The 11,660-nt window shown below is 39.3% G+C and overlaps 1 protein-coding gene across 2 annotated transcripts in view; it reads left to right on the top strand.

Annotated features, from left to right (window-relative positions):
• The window catches only part of APBA2 (amyloid beta precursor protein binding family A member 2), an 84,005-nt gene that overhangs the window by 897 nt on the left and 71,448 nt on the right, over positions 1 to 11,660 (top strand). The window lies entirely within an intron of this gene.

Here is an 11,660-nt window from a genome sequence, read left to right as displayed (position 1 = left end):
TCCCATGCAGCAAACGGATCAAAGATTGTCATTTCCTTTTTTTTTTTTTTTTTTCCTTTCTTTTTTTTCCCTCCGCTCCCTTCGTCATGAGATCTGGAGGGGAAAAAGCTGCTCCATAAGGGACCCCCAATTTTTCTCGGGATAAACAGCACCAGGCATCGTGATCTGCCTTCCCCTTTTGGAGCAGTTTTTGAATACAATTTTTGTATTGCCGTAACAAAAGGGATGGGGGTGGGGGAGAGGAGGGGAATGCTGCGTTTCTGGCTGCATCTCGAGAGGTGAGGGCTGGCTGCTTGCCTCGGCAGTCTGCGCTTACAGGGCTCTGTAGTTAGCATCCTCAGTGTCATTCTGGCGGTTGCTGCATGGCAGTGAGGGCGTATAAGAAGTGTAAATAAAGGCGACAGAAATCTGGTTGCAATTCAAAGGTGATATGCATTACATTGAGGTTTAAGAAAAGTCAGAAATGACTGTGGCTCGTTTGGGTAAGAAATGGAAATGTTTCAGCTGTATTACCTTGTCAAGGCCACTGTATGATCTCCATGGAGGGGGGCTGGGAAATCTGTTTGCAGAGAAGGTATTCCATCTATTTTGCCGATTGCCCAGTGCTCCCTCATTTTAGCAGCAGAAATGAACAACAGAAGCAACTGCTATCACAGTTCTATGTGGTTGTGTGTAAACAACAGTATTTCTACATAAGATATCTGAAAAGGAATTTTTGTGTAATTGTTTATCAGCACTTACAAGTAAAAACACAGTACGTGCTGGTTATCTGTATGTTGAAAAGCATATGATTGAAGCTTTTCTTACAGCTGGAATGGATGGAAATTGATCACTGTATAGTCCAGATTCTTCTCTGTGTGGGACAGCCAAGGTGGATGGACCTTTTATTTCCGTATGTTGTGCTATGGGTACTGAACCACAGAAGGGGAAGCTGCTGTACTTTTTCTTCTATAGGCTTATAAGGTTTTATGCTGCAGAGCTGTCCTTGTAAACCTTGACTGTCAGGCTTCCAAGACCTAAATTCTGTGATAGTTTAGGTCTTATCTGCACTTGAAAACAGCTAAGGCTATTTTTAAAGATGCAGTGTTGCCCCTAACCATCAGCTGCATTATTACTTCGCCCTGATCCTCTAATCATAAAGAAAAAGAGTTCCTGCAAACGTCGTGGTTGCTGAAGCTTTTTTGGTCAGCCTTATGATTCTAAAGGGGGGGGGGGAGGGGGGGAAGGGGGCATCTTGAAGAGTGATCTTTTGTGGAGTTACTTGGTTGATGCCAGCTGAAGTTGGAGGCTGGAGATCAATTTTAACAAGAGCTAGGTCCTTAAAAAGTAACCTTTGAGTAAGGCTGTAAACATGAGAAACTACTTCAAGAAGTGTAATTGTACCATCTCTCCAGCTGTTCTGACAAGAATGCTTGCTAATTTCCCAAAATACCATTGCTTAAGCCTCTTCCATGTCATGTTCTTGTGCTGAAGGTGAAGAAATCCAGCAAGAAGGGATCTGTTCCTGGCTATCACATCACAGAGAAAAATTAAGATCTTCTTGTTCAGAACTAAATGTTGGTTGAAGCCTTGAACCCAACCTCAGTTGGGGAAGCCTAGAGTTAATGATCTTTTGTATCTATTTCTTATTGAGTCCATGCTTGAATAAAATAGCCCATGCTTTAAGCCACTGCAGCAATAGAGGCTGGAGAGCAGCACTGCTGAGAGGGCTCTGGGGCTGTGGTGGACATCAAGCTGCACAAGAACCAGATGTGTACCGTAGCAGCAAAGATGGCCAGCAGCATCTCGGTCTGTGTGGAACGCAGCCAGTAGACCAAAGGAAGTAATTATCCCCTTCTACTCTACATTAATTACACTGTATCTGTAAAATTGTGTTTAGTTTTTGGCACACTTAGTACAGGGAAGATGTTTAGGAACTGGAGTGTGTTAAGCAGAGGCCACCCAAGTGGTTTGGGCTGGAGGCCAGGCCCTGTGAAAGGAGACTTTGGGAGTGGGGATTGCTCAGCTTTGAGAAAGGAAGGGTAGGGGGACAACCTTCCAGTACTTACAAGGATGACATCAAGAAATTAGAACAAGCCTCCTCACAGTGGTGTGTAGCAGAGAATGAGACACAACAGGCACGTGTTGAAACAAGAGATGTTCAAGCTGGATATTTAGGGAATTTTTTCAGCCATGAGGGCAGCGATGCATGGGAGCAGGTTGCCCAGAGAGGTTGTGTGGTCTTTATCGATGGGGATTTTTAAGACCAGACTGGATAATACCCTGAACAAGCAGATCTGGGCCTTCTGAAGACCACGGTTTGAACAGAATGTTGGACAAGACACCTCCAGTGTTCTTTCCAACCTGACTTTTCATATCATCCTGCAAACATCCTGTACGTTTGTGCCTATCCTTAACTGATACAGGAAGTAGATGTTACATGACACAGAACTTTTTTAGGAGGAACTAGTGCTTCCCTTCTAAGACCTATCCATGTATCTCAGCTAAGACAGAATGTAGTATCAGTATGATACGCTGGCCAAATATCACTACCTTTGCTGATAATACGTCACTATATGCCTCCTGCAGAGGAGATATTTACTTGATAAATTCATATTTTAATGTTGGTGCAGACAAAAGGAAGAATGCACTCTCTAAGTAGTTGGTTGTGTTTTTTTGGCACTCCTGTCACAGGCAGTTAAAGCCTTGGAACCTTAATGCAAGAGACATAGCAGTAGTTCTTATAGCCCAAATCCATGACTTTTTGATGCTTCACAAAACATGCAATTGCTGATTAAAGTGTTCATTGTAAGTCCTTTGGATATTTGAAAATGCTTTTCATCTACTGGGGAGAGCATCCAAATGTTAGGATTATTCATTGATGGATTTGTTTTTTTCCTGATGACCTATTTACCTTTGAAGACTGTGTGAAAAGCAACACCAGAAAGCACCATGCATGTCTTGAAACGTTCAGTGCTTCAGGTTTGTCCTGCCTGCAGAAGCTAAACATACGGCATGTAAACTTTATTATGGCATCTGTGAGGAGAGGGCTTTATTTCAAGTTTTCTCAAAATTTGAGTCTCATCTCTTAATGGTACCATTTTCCAGAAGAAAGATCTTATACCATTGGTAAAAACAAATACGGAACAAAGCATTTATTCCTGATGCTCATTGGTAAATGCACTGTCACTTGAGTACGTTACATTTGTTTCCTTTTTTATTGCAGTACTTACTGTCTTCACCTACTGCAGCAGAGAGGAATGACTTGCACTTCAAGAGGAGTGAGTTAGAGTAGACCAGAGATGCTACAGATAACTGCAGGATTAATAGGTACTTCCACCTAGGCAAAAGGGAAAGAACTAGAAGCTCTGTAGGTGAAGATGGGAAGATGGAAGTCTCATCATTCTCATATGATAAGGCTGTGTGATGTAATGCTGGAGATGCATACTCTAAAATATATTCATGCATGAAGGGATCATTTGCTTTTAAAACAGTGGTAGATAAGATAAAGAGGAAAAGAAAGTTTGCTAAAGAGATGTGTGTGTGTGTATCTATATTTAAAACAAACAAACAAAAATCTTGGATGGAAGAAGTATGGCAGTTGTAAGCAGTATGGGGTTTGTAGTCTAGATAGGGATTTTCAAATAGCACTGATTCTGCAGTTCTGATATCTAACTGGATTCCCACTGGTGATTACAGGAAGGAGTATTATGGGATAGTTGTCTGTTTTGAAGTATTAAAGATGAAGCTTCCCTTGGAGAATAGTACTTCCAATTACAGACTCCGGTAATTAAGGTTCATCCACATAGGAATAACTTGCTATTGTTTTATTTCTTAAGAGACAGGTTGAATATTTCTATTCTGTTCATCGACTGAAGTAATTTTGACCTTCATTTGTAAATTGACATTGGGAGCATTTGTGAACATGTCACTAGCATTATTTCCAGTTTTCTAAGCTATTTTTGGAAAGATTTGCCTCTCAAACACTTTTGTCAGCTACAACCTTTCTGAAAGTTCCTCTCCCCAAGTCAGTTGCATCACAACCCTGATCATTTTCAAAGAGTAAAACCTGCTAGGTTTTCTTTCTTAAAACATTTCTACAGTTGAGAGACCTGACCCTGCAAGTTTTTCTTCTATGACTTCTACATTTTCTACGTTCGTGTGTTAAGAGTTTGTAATCCTTGAAGAATTAGTGGAACTCTTTCACCTAAGTTCAGTGGTTAGATTCAGCTAACATTTTGTAGTCATAGAAGGAAAGTTACTTCTCACTGTCATAAGCATAGCCCACAGTTTACAGTCCTACAGTGGATTTGTAACACAACCCATGGAAGGTGACACTGTTCAGGTAGATTTGCAGGTCTAGCTGTTTGACCACTGCAATCCAGAACACCAAGTAACAAGATGACTTGGGGATTTGGGGGTTCATTTCCCTTTTCTTCTGTAAGGCAGTCTTGCTGCAGTGCCTGTAAAGAGTCATCTCTGCTTTAATGTTGTTTTACTTTGGATTTGTTGTGAGTGACAGCCAAGTGCTTATCATAGCGTGACACTGCAAGGTTCCCTGAAGATTTAGTGAGATAGTAATTCCAGTAAAAATTGAACAGAAAATTCATATTTTAGCAGATAAGCAGAGATTGAGAATTTATGTTCTTACATACAGGTTTTCATCTTCACATCTCACAATGTTAAGAGCATAAGTGGAGAAGACCTTTCATATCTGAGGCTTTTAACAGTTAATATAAACCTTAGTTGCACTAACAAAGTGGTAACAGATAGTGAAAACGTTACCTTAATTTTCCACAAACATACTGTACTTAGATGTGATCCCTAAGGATCTATAGAAAGAAGTCCATAGGCTTCCTGCCATACAGGGGGCCACTAGTGGCCCTGTAGCACCAAGAATACTTAATCATGGAGAGGATGAAGGTATTGTAGGATTTCATACCAAGGAAGAAAGAAAGCACACGAAAAGTCAGATGGAACCAACTGTTCTTGTCAGGAAGCATTTGCAACAGGGCAGGAAAGTTTGGATTGATTTTGGTCATAAAGCTCAGGGAAAGCTTGTCTATGTAAAGCAGAGAGGCCTGTAAATCTTTAAATGCTGAATTACTTTAGGAGTTTAGTAAACTGATTAGAGAAATATTATTAGCACATCACAAAGGAGGAGCACTGTTGGGGGGCGGGGGGAGGGAAGAGGGGTCACAACATGATAACATCTGTGTTGTTGGTGGTGATAGTCTGTGTGTGAAAATACTCTGAGGAGGAGGAAGTGATGAATTTTTGAAGTGTGGGCTCCAAAAGATGGAATATTTAGAGGTACAGAGTCTGGCTGACATTAGCTGGGTTTCTAGTCAAGGTGATACTTGCCTCAAATGGAATGAAACACAAAACTATGAAGTCACAGAATCACAGAACTGCAGGGGTTGGAAGGGACCTAAAGAGGAAACTGAGTCCAACCTCTAAAGCAGGTTCCCTACAATAGGCCACACAGGTAGGCATCAAGATGGGTCTTGAATATCTCCAGAGAAGAATATTGCACAACCTCTCTAGGTAACCTGTTCCAGCGCTCTGTTACCCTTACTGTAAAGAAGTTCTTCCACATATTTATAAGGAACTTCCTGTGCTCAAGTTTTGGGCCACTGCTCCTTGCCCTATTGCTATGCACCACTGTGAAGAACCTGGCCTCTCCTTTTGCCCCCTTTAGATATTTATAAACATTAGTCACTGAAGTCACCAAAGCCACTGCTGTGTTGTGTGCATTAAATCTGAATAACCAACTACCAAACAACAAAAAATTCAGCCTGTATGCCTTTTTTTTTCTCTCTTAAGTACAAACCATTTAGCCAAGTATTTTTACGCTACACAGCTTTTTCCCCCATCACTACACAAGCTCTAATACAGAGGGAGAAGCCCAAGTTCCACAAGGACAGCACCTACCTAAGCAAAAGATAATCCCAGAAAGAGTAGCTCTATTTGGTATTCAGTGTTCAGATTCTGTGAAATATCTTATCTTTATATGAGAGAAAGAAAATGGAATAAAATAGGATTCCCCCACAGCCCTCCATGTATTTGCTACATTCATCCATTAGACAGAAACAAGGGGGTTTGCGTGGAATTTCTGTCTCCCACTGTGCTGTTCAAAATTAGCCTCCTCTGCTGTATGTTACTGGTTAGTCTGTCTTACATGTCTCAGAAGTGCTAGTTAATTTTGCCTTCTCCTGCCCCAACAAAATGGTGATATATTCCTAACTGAGCACCTGGTTACTGAAGAAACTGGAACAACTAAAAAGAACAGTTGCACAGACAAGATTCTGTTCTGGAATGGCTTCATTTTTTGTTCTCTTTTTCTGTGTTTGTTTGTTTGATTTCAACGAGTGAAATGATACCAAGTAGTTGTCATTACTGTCTAGAATCACTGATCCTAGCTACCACAGAAATAACACTTCAGTGCAAGGGAAATTGAACCCTTTTGCTTTAGTTAAATGTTAAAACAGGCCTCAAAACTCATACTTATAAAGCAAAAAAGGATGCCCTTTCAACACATCACAGTGAATACATGAAAATGGAATTGCTTGTTTCTCATTCAGAAGGAAGATTGCTTTACAGCTACCAAATACGCACTAAATCTCTCTCCTGGGAATGAGGGATTTTATATATATATTTTAATGTTTTGTTCTAATCTGTCACTTTTCTATTTAAGGATGGCCACCCTGACTGCTATTTCCTGGGCCAGAAAGGTTTTCAGAGATTTGACACTACTTGCAACTGGGTTTTGTGATTGCTGGATTGTCTCAAGTGAGGGTGCAAGTTCTGCCCCAGTAGTTAATGCTCATACTGTTTCCAAGCCCAATGCAACTACCAATGTAATAATAATTGTAAGTGCAGTCTCACAAGGAACACAAGTATTTCCACTGTTATAACCTGATCCAGGATGGGAAAGAAGCAAAATTTCCAAATTCTTACTTTGTAGCATAGCATGTTGTTGCCATGCTACCAGAATTGCTTGCCTTCATATTTAAATTTACTCTTAACAGATTTACATTTAAAAAGAATAAATTATTAACGTTAAAGTACATTAAAATATAAAATAACCTGATAAGGCACAAACCTTGTCATTCATTTGATCGTATATTTCTGACTTCTCCAGGTTTTTTTGTTTGTTTTGTTTTTTAATCACTAAATAAAGCCCAGCGCAACATCAGAAATCCCAGACATGAATGAACCAATGGCTGATAAGGGCCTGTGCAATAAAGGTTTATGTCAAGAGAGGAATATAAATTATAATTTCCATACATAATGAAAATGTGCATGTTGCCTACCTCACTAAGTGCTTCTTCCATCCTTTGTAGAGTCCATGATTTATCATTACAAGGGGAAATCAGAGGATAACAATATTTTCTTGTCATTATTTAGCTGTGGATAAAAAAAAAGAAAGAATGTAGTTTATATACATACATACACACACACACACAATTCTTTAGACACACAGCTTGTGTTACTGGAACATAACTCTTGATTAAAGATATGGAAGCTTTTAAAAGCAGCTTATCCCTGTGATATTATTAGCCAGTCAATCAGTGTGGCTTTAATTATGTAGAAGTATTTGACATGCTATGGCCCAGGAGATAAGAGCTGTGGCATAATGGGTGATAGGCAGAAGCAGTTCTGTTGGTAACTAGAAGTGTCATGCTTAGTGCTGCATCAGTGGTATGAAATGAGCAACCGAGGGGAGCGCTCCTAGTAAATACTGAATTGCATTGCATTATTTATTCCAATATTATGAAGGCTTCCTTGTTGGAAGACTTGCTCTGGAAATAGCCCTGTAGAAGCAGTAGTGTGCTTTTAAGTCTTCTTTTAAAAATTATAATAAAGGGTTTTTCTTAGGGCTTTCAGTGGTGGGTGGAAATCTCTATTCTTCCTGAAGTGACTCCACAATTGTGTTGAGATACTTGCTGTTTTCAGTATTTGGAAAGAGAACACCTCACTTCTATTACACCTCTGTGCAGTGATAATTTATTATCTCCAGAGCATGTGTTTCCACTGATATTTGCCCCTGTTTAGTATTCAACACATAAGTACTAGGTGAAATTTAGCTTTTAAACATCTTATCACGAAGTGTCAAAGCAAAGAAAGTCAATTTGATGGTCCTGTGCTACAGACAGAGAGATGCTGAAATGACTTGGCTAGAATCATTTGCCCTGCTTGATGACTGAACCAGGAGTACTGAGGTCAGCAGAATAGTTGCCTAATGGTTTATCCACGTTGCTATCCTACTCTTGTTCCTGCTTTGTACATTAACATCCATGAAAAGAACAAACTGTTAACCAATGGGCTTTCTGTCATACAAATATCTTGCTGTCATTTTGGTGTAGGAATGTTTTGCTTCATGAGCAAATGTACAAAGACATTTTACATTTTGATGTGGTAAGGACCCATAGCCATCTGTGATTTGCTTCCTAAGGACTGGAAGGAGGAAACTGATTCTATTGTTGTTGTTATTATTGCAGCACTGCTGGCCCCTTGTGATAATATTTTTATTTTCTGTGCATGTACCTGTATTTATTTTAAAGTTTTTAAATCAAAATGTAGTAAAATCTTATCCTTACTCTTCAGCCAGCACTGAACTAAGATCTGATAACACCTTTTGATATTGGGAATCATGTTATATTTCGTGGTTTGGCTAACATTCCAGCTGTTGGTGTGTGAGAATCTCAGCTTCAGGTTTCTACTCACACTGGCTGAAAGAATGGAAAAACTGTGAATAAGCACTTTAAGCATCCGAGGACAGTGTGACATCTTCAGATAATTTTGGAATCTTTGTGACTGACAATGCTGTGGCAGTTGTAGTGGAAATAAACAGATGCTGGTTAATATTAAGAAACTTGAGTGATATAATCTTGAGTTAGTGTGTATCTTTGTGATAGTAGTTAACATCTTTGTAACAGTTTGCGATAACAGTAGCGAAGCAAAATGCCATACAGAGGTTCTGAACTAGCTGTTTTGTCAGTAATTACTCCACAGTATTTCATGTTTACATCTGTGTCGTGACAATCCTAATTAAATTAATCTGGTACTTAAGGCAATCTAATAACCTGCTGTGGTATTGGTAAATAACATCACAGGTTGGGAAATATCAGATGAGTACACTGCTAATCATAACTTTCTCAAACTTTCCATATTCTGGCACAACAGATCTTGTTTTTTGACAGAATGAAGTCCATATTGCATTTAAGATCACCTCTCTTAAAACACCAGATGAGCATGTGACTCTAGCTGGGGGGATCCCAGCTGACTGGTTCACAGCTTGTCATGTGTTGGCCCCATTGACACAGTGACTGCCACCTCCTCAGGCTATGCTATCTTCTTACCATCCATTGGGGTCCAGCAGCAATGTCTCCTATCACAGGAAGCATGCTGAAGACTGTGGAGTCCCTCATGTCATTAAGACGAGTAACAGGGAAAACTCAAGCCGTTTTTAAACAGTAAAGTTTGAGGGGTTTTCACCTGGTCACAAGTTTACTATAGAACTGAAACTATACTAACCAACACACTAGCATCTTAAATTAAATGGGGCTGCTGTAAAATAACCCAAAACCAAAAATATCTTTATTGCCTACAAACCAGCAAAGAGTATAGGACCCTTTGAGGTAGGCACTGACAAAGACAGCCATAGGCAGTCAGTGCTTGTAGTTACCTGTAGACTCAAAAGTTTTTAAGCACTTTGTGGCAGGGGTCTTTGTTTGTCCCTAGCTGACTGTTGTTACTGTAGCAAATAAAGATGAAGAATTAAATACAGGAAAAATACTATGTGACCGTTGAGGGCTAGACTCTGAAAGAGAGGTGTCAAATAGCATAGAAACTGATTACAACCATGCGATGATAGGCTACTAATGATGGTACCAAATAGTTTTCCTCACACAATACAAAGTGCCTTCCAAAATTGACTGAGGGAGCCAAGAAAAGGTCTGCACAGTATTATAGTTTTACAGTTGGAGTCAACCTCAGGTTATGAAGGTATTCTTTAAACATCATATTCTGCCAGCTATCGCTATTGCAATTTCTGCCATGTATAAAAGTAACTGTAGACAAGACATTACTTGTTCTAAGCCTATACCAGAGCTTACATACATATTGCCCAGAGTATCAGCTGAAGAAAACTTCATCTATTTATGACCAAAGAATCCAAACACTGAAAAATAAGTGTTAGCAATACTTATATTGCCATTTAGATTTTTGCTTTAATATCTGCTTACTGCATGTTTAGTGATGAGAGAGGCAGAATACTGAATGGAATATACACAGATAAACACAAAATAGGCTATGATCCAAGGAGTACTGATTGGATGTCTCAGGTAAGATGTTCTAGTGATCTGTCAATTAATTCATTTTGAAAGGTAAAGCATTAATTACTGAAAGTATTATCAAAGAGCCTCGCTTAGGATCTGTAATGATCATTCAAGCAAGGTATTATCTAGCCACAAATGAAATGAAATGTAGGGGAAAATCTTGTTCTCATAAAAGCTTATACATGTATCTCTAAAGCTTCATTAACATTCCTCAAAATCCATCCTAATCCTTTGATAGCTAGTATGAAACAAATAAGGCAATAAGCAGTTACAGAGCATGGCATTTCCTGTGTGTAGCTGTTTTCCATACTCATGTCCAGCTATAACCTTCTCTTACACAGAAGTACAGCAACCTTGCACTGCAGATTAAAGCCCTTTATCCTACAAAACTGTTACATGTCATTTTTTACACATGATGCCATTACTGAATTAACATGCTGCATCAGGTGAGTTGCAGCCTTCAACAAATATTGTGTTGACACCAGCTGCTGACCTAATTAACCCTGACATTGCATCTTGTTCAACCACAGAGTACTTTTACTAAGGAGAATGGCTGAAGCTGCATTAGTGCTTTTTGGAATTGCTTAACAGTGCATTTTCAGCTTTCTTCTTGTTCTGAACTGCACTGATGCCTACTTAGCTTGTCAGTAACTAACAGAGAAACTCTATCCATGCAAACTTCCAGGTCTTCAGTTGCAGACAGACTCATTCAAGTTTGAGATATAGAATAAAAGGAATAAAACAACTCCAAACCCAGGCACAGAAAATAGGCTGAAAATCTCTGATAGTTAGAATTTTACCAGATCACAAGAATTCTCAACATTCCCATTTCTAGCAAAGCACAAGAAGAGCCAGCAAGGTATTGTCTCTTGGACTTTGCTGAAGTAATTAGGGCATGCATACAAAAACTGTCCAAGACGTGCTCTAAAAAGGTATAAAAAGCATAGTATGGACTACCAAAAACTTATGCCAACCTGATCTACAATTTCTGTTCTAATATTTGTATTTATGTTTATTTTAATAATGACAATATTTCAGCTTTACCACACTGTGGAGTGCAGGATCCACAGTCTCCAGCATTTCAAGTGGTTGCTTTCCCTATAATGACTTGGCAAAAATGAAATAAACATTCACTGTCTTCATGGAGGTCTAAAGGGAAATGAATGCTTCCTCAGCCTTTAGGCAGACTGTTGATAGCAGGGGAACTATGCTCAGAAGTTATTCATCTACTGGGGCTTAACCTCTCAGCAATTGACCTGGTGTTTTTTTTTCCTTGATTCATATGGAATCCATTGTGTAGCTGCAGAAGGCACATAAAAGTGGGAAGACCTTTTGAAG

The sequence above is a fragment of the Excalfactoria chinensis genome, chromosome 10 (genome assembly GCF_039878825.1).
Source record: "Excalfactoria chinensis isolate bCotChi1 chromosome 10, bCotChi1.hap2, whole genome shotgun sequence".
Classification (NCBI taxonomy): domain Eukaryota; kingdom Metazoa; phylum Chordata; class Aves; order Galliformes; family Phasianidae; genus Excalfactoria; species Excalfactoria chinensis.
This window is presented reverse-complemented; position numbering and strand designations above follow the sequence as displayed.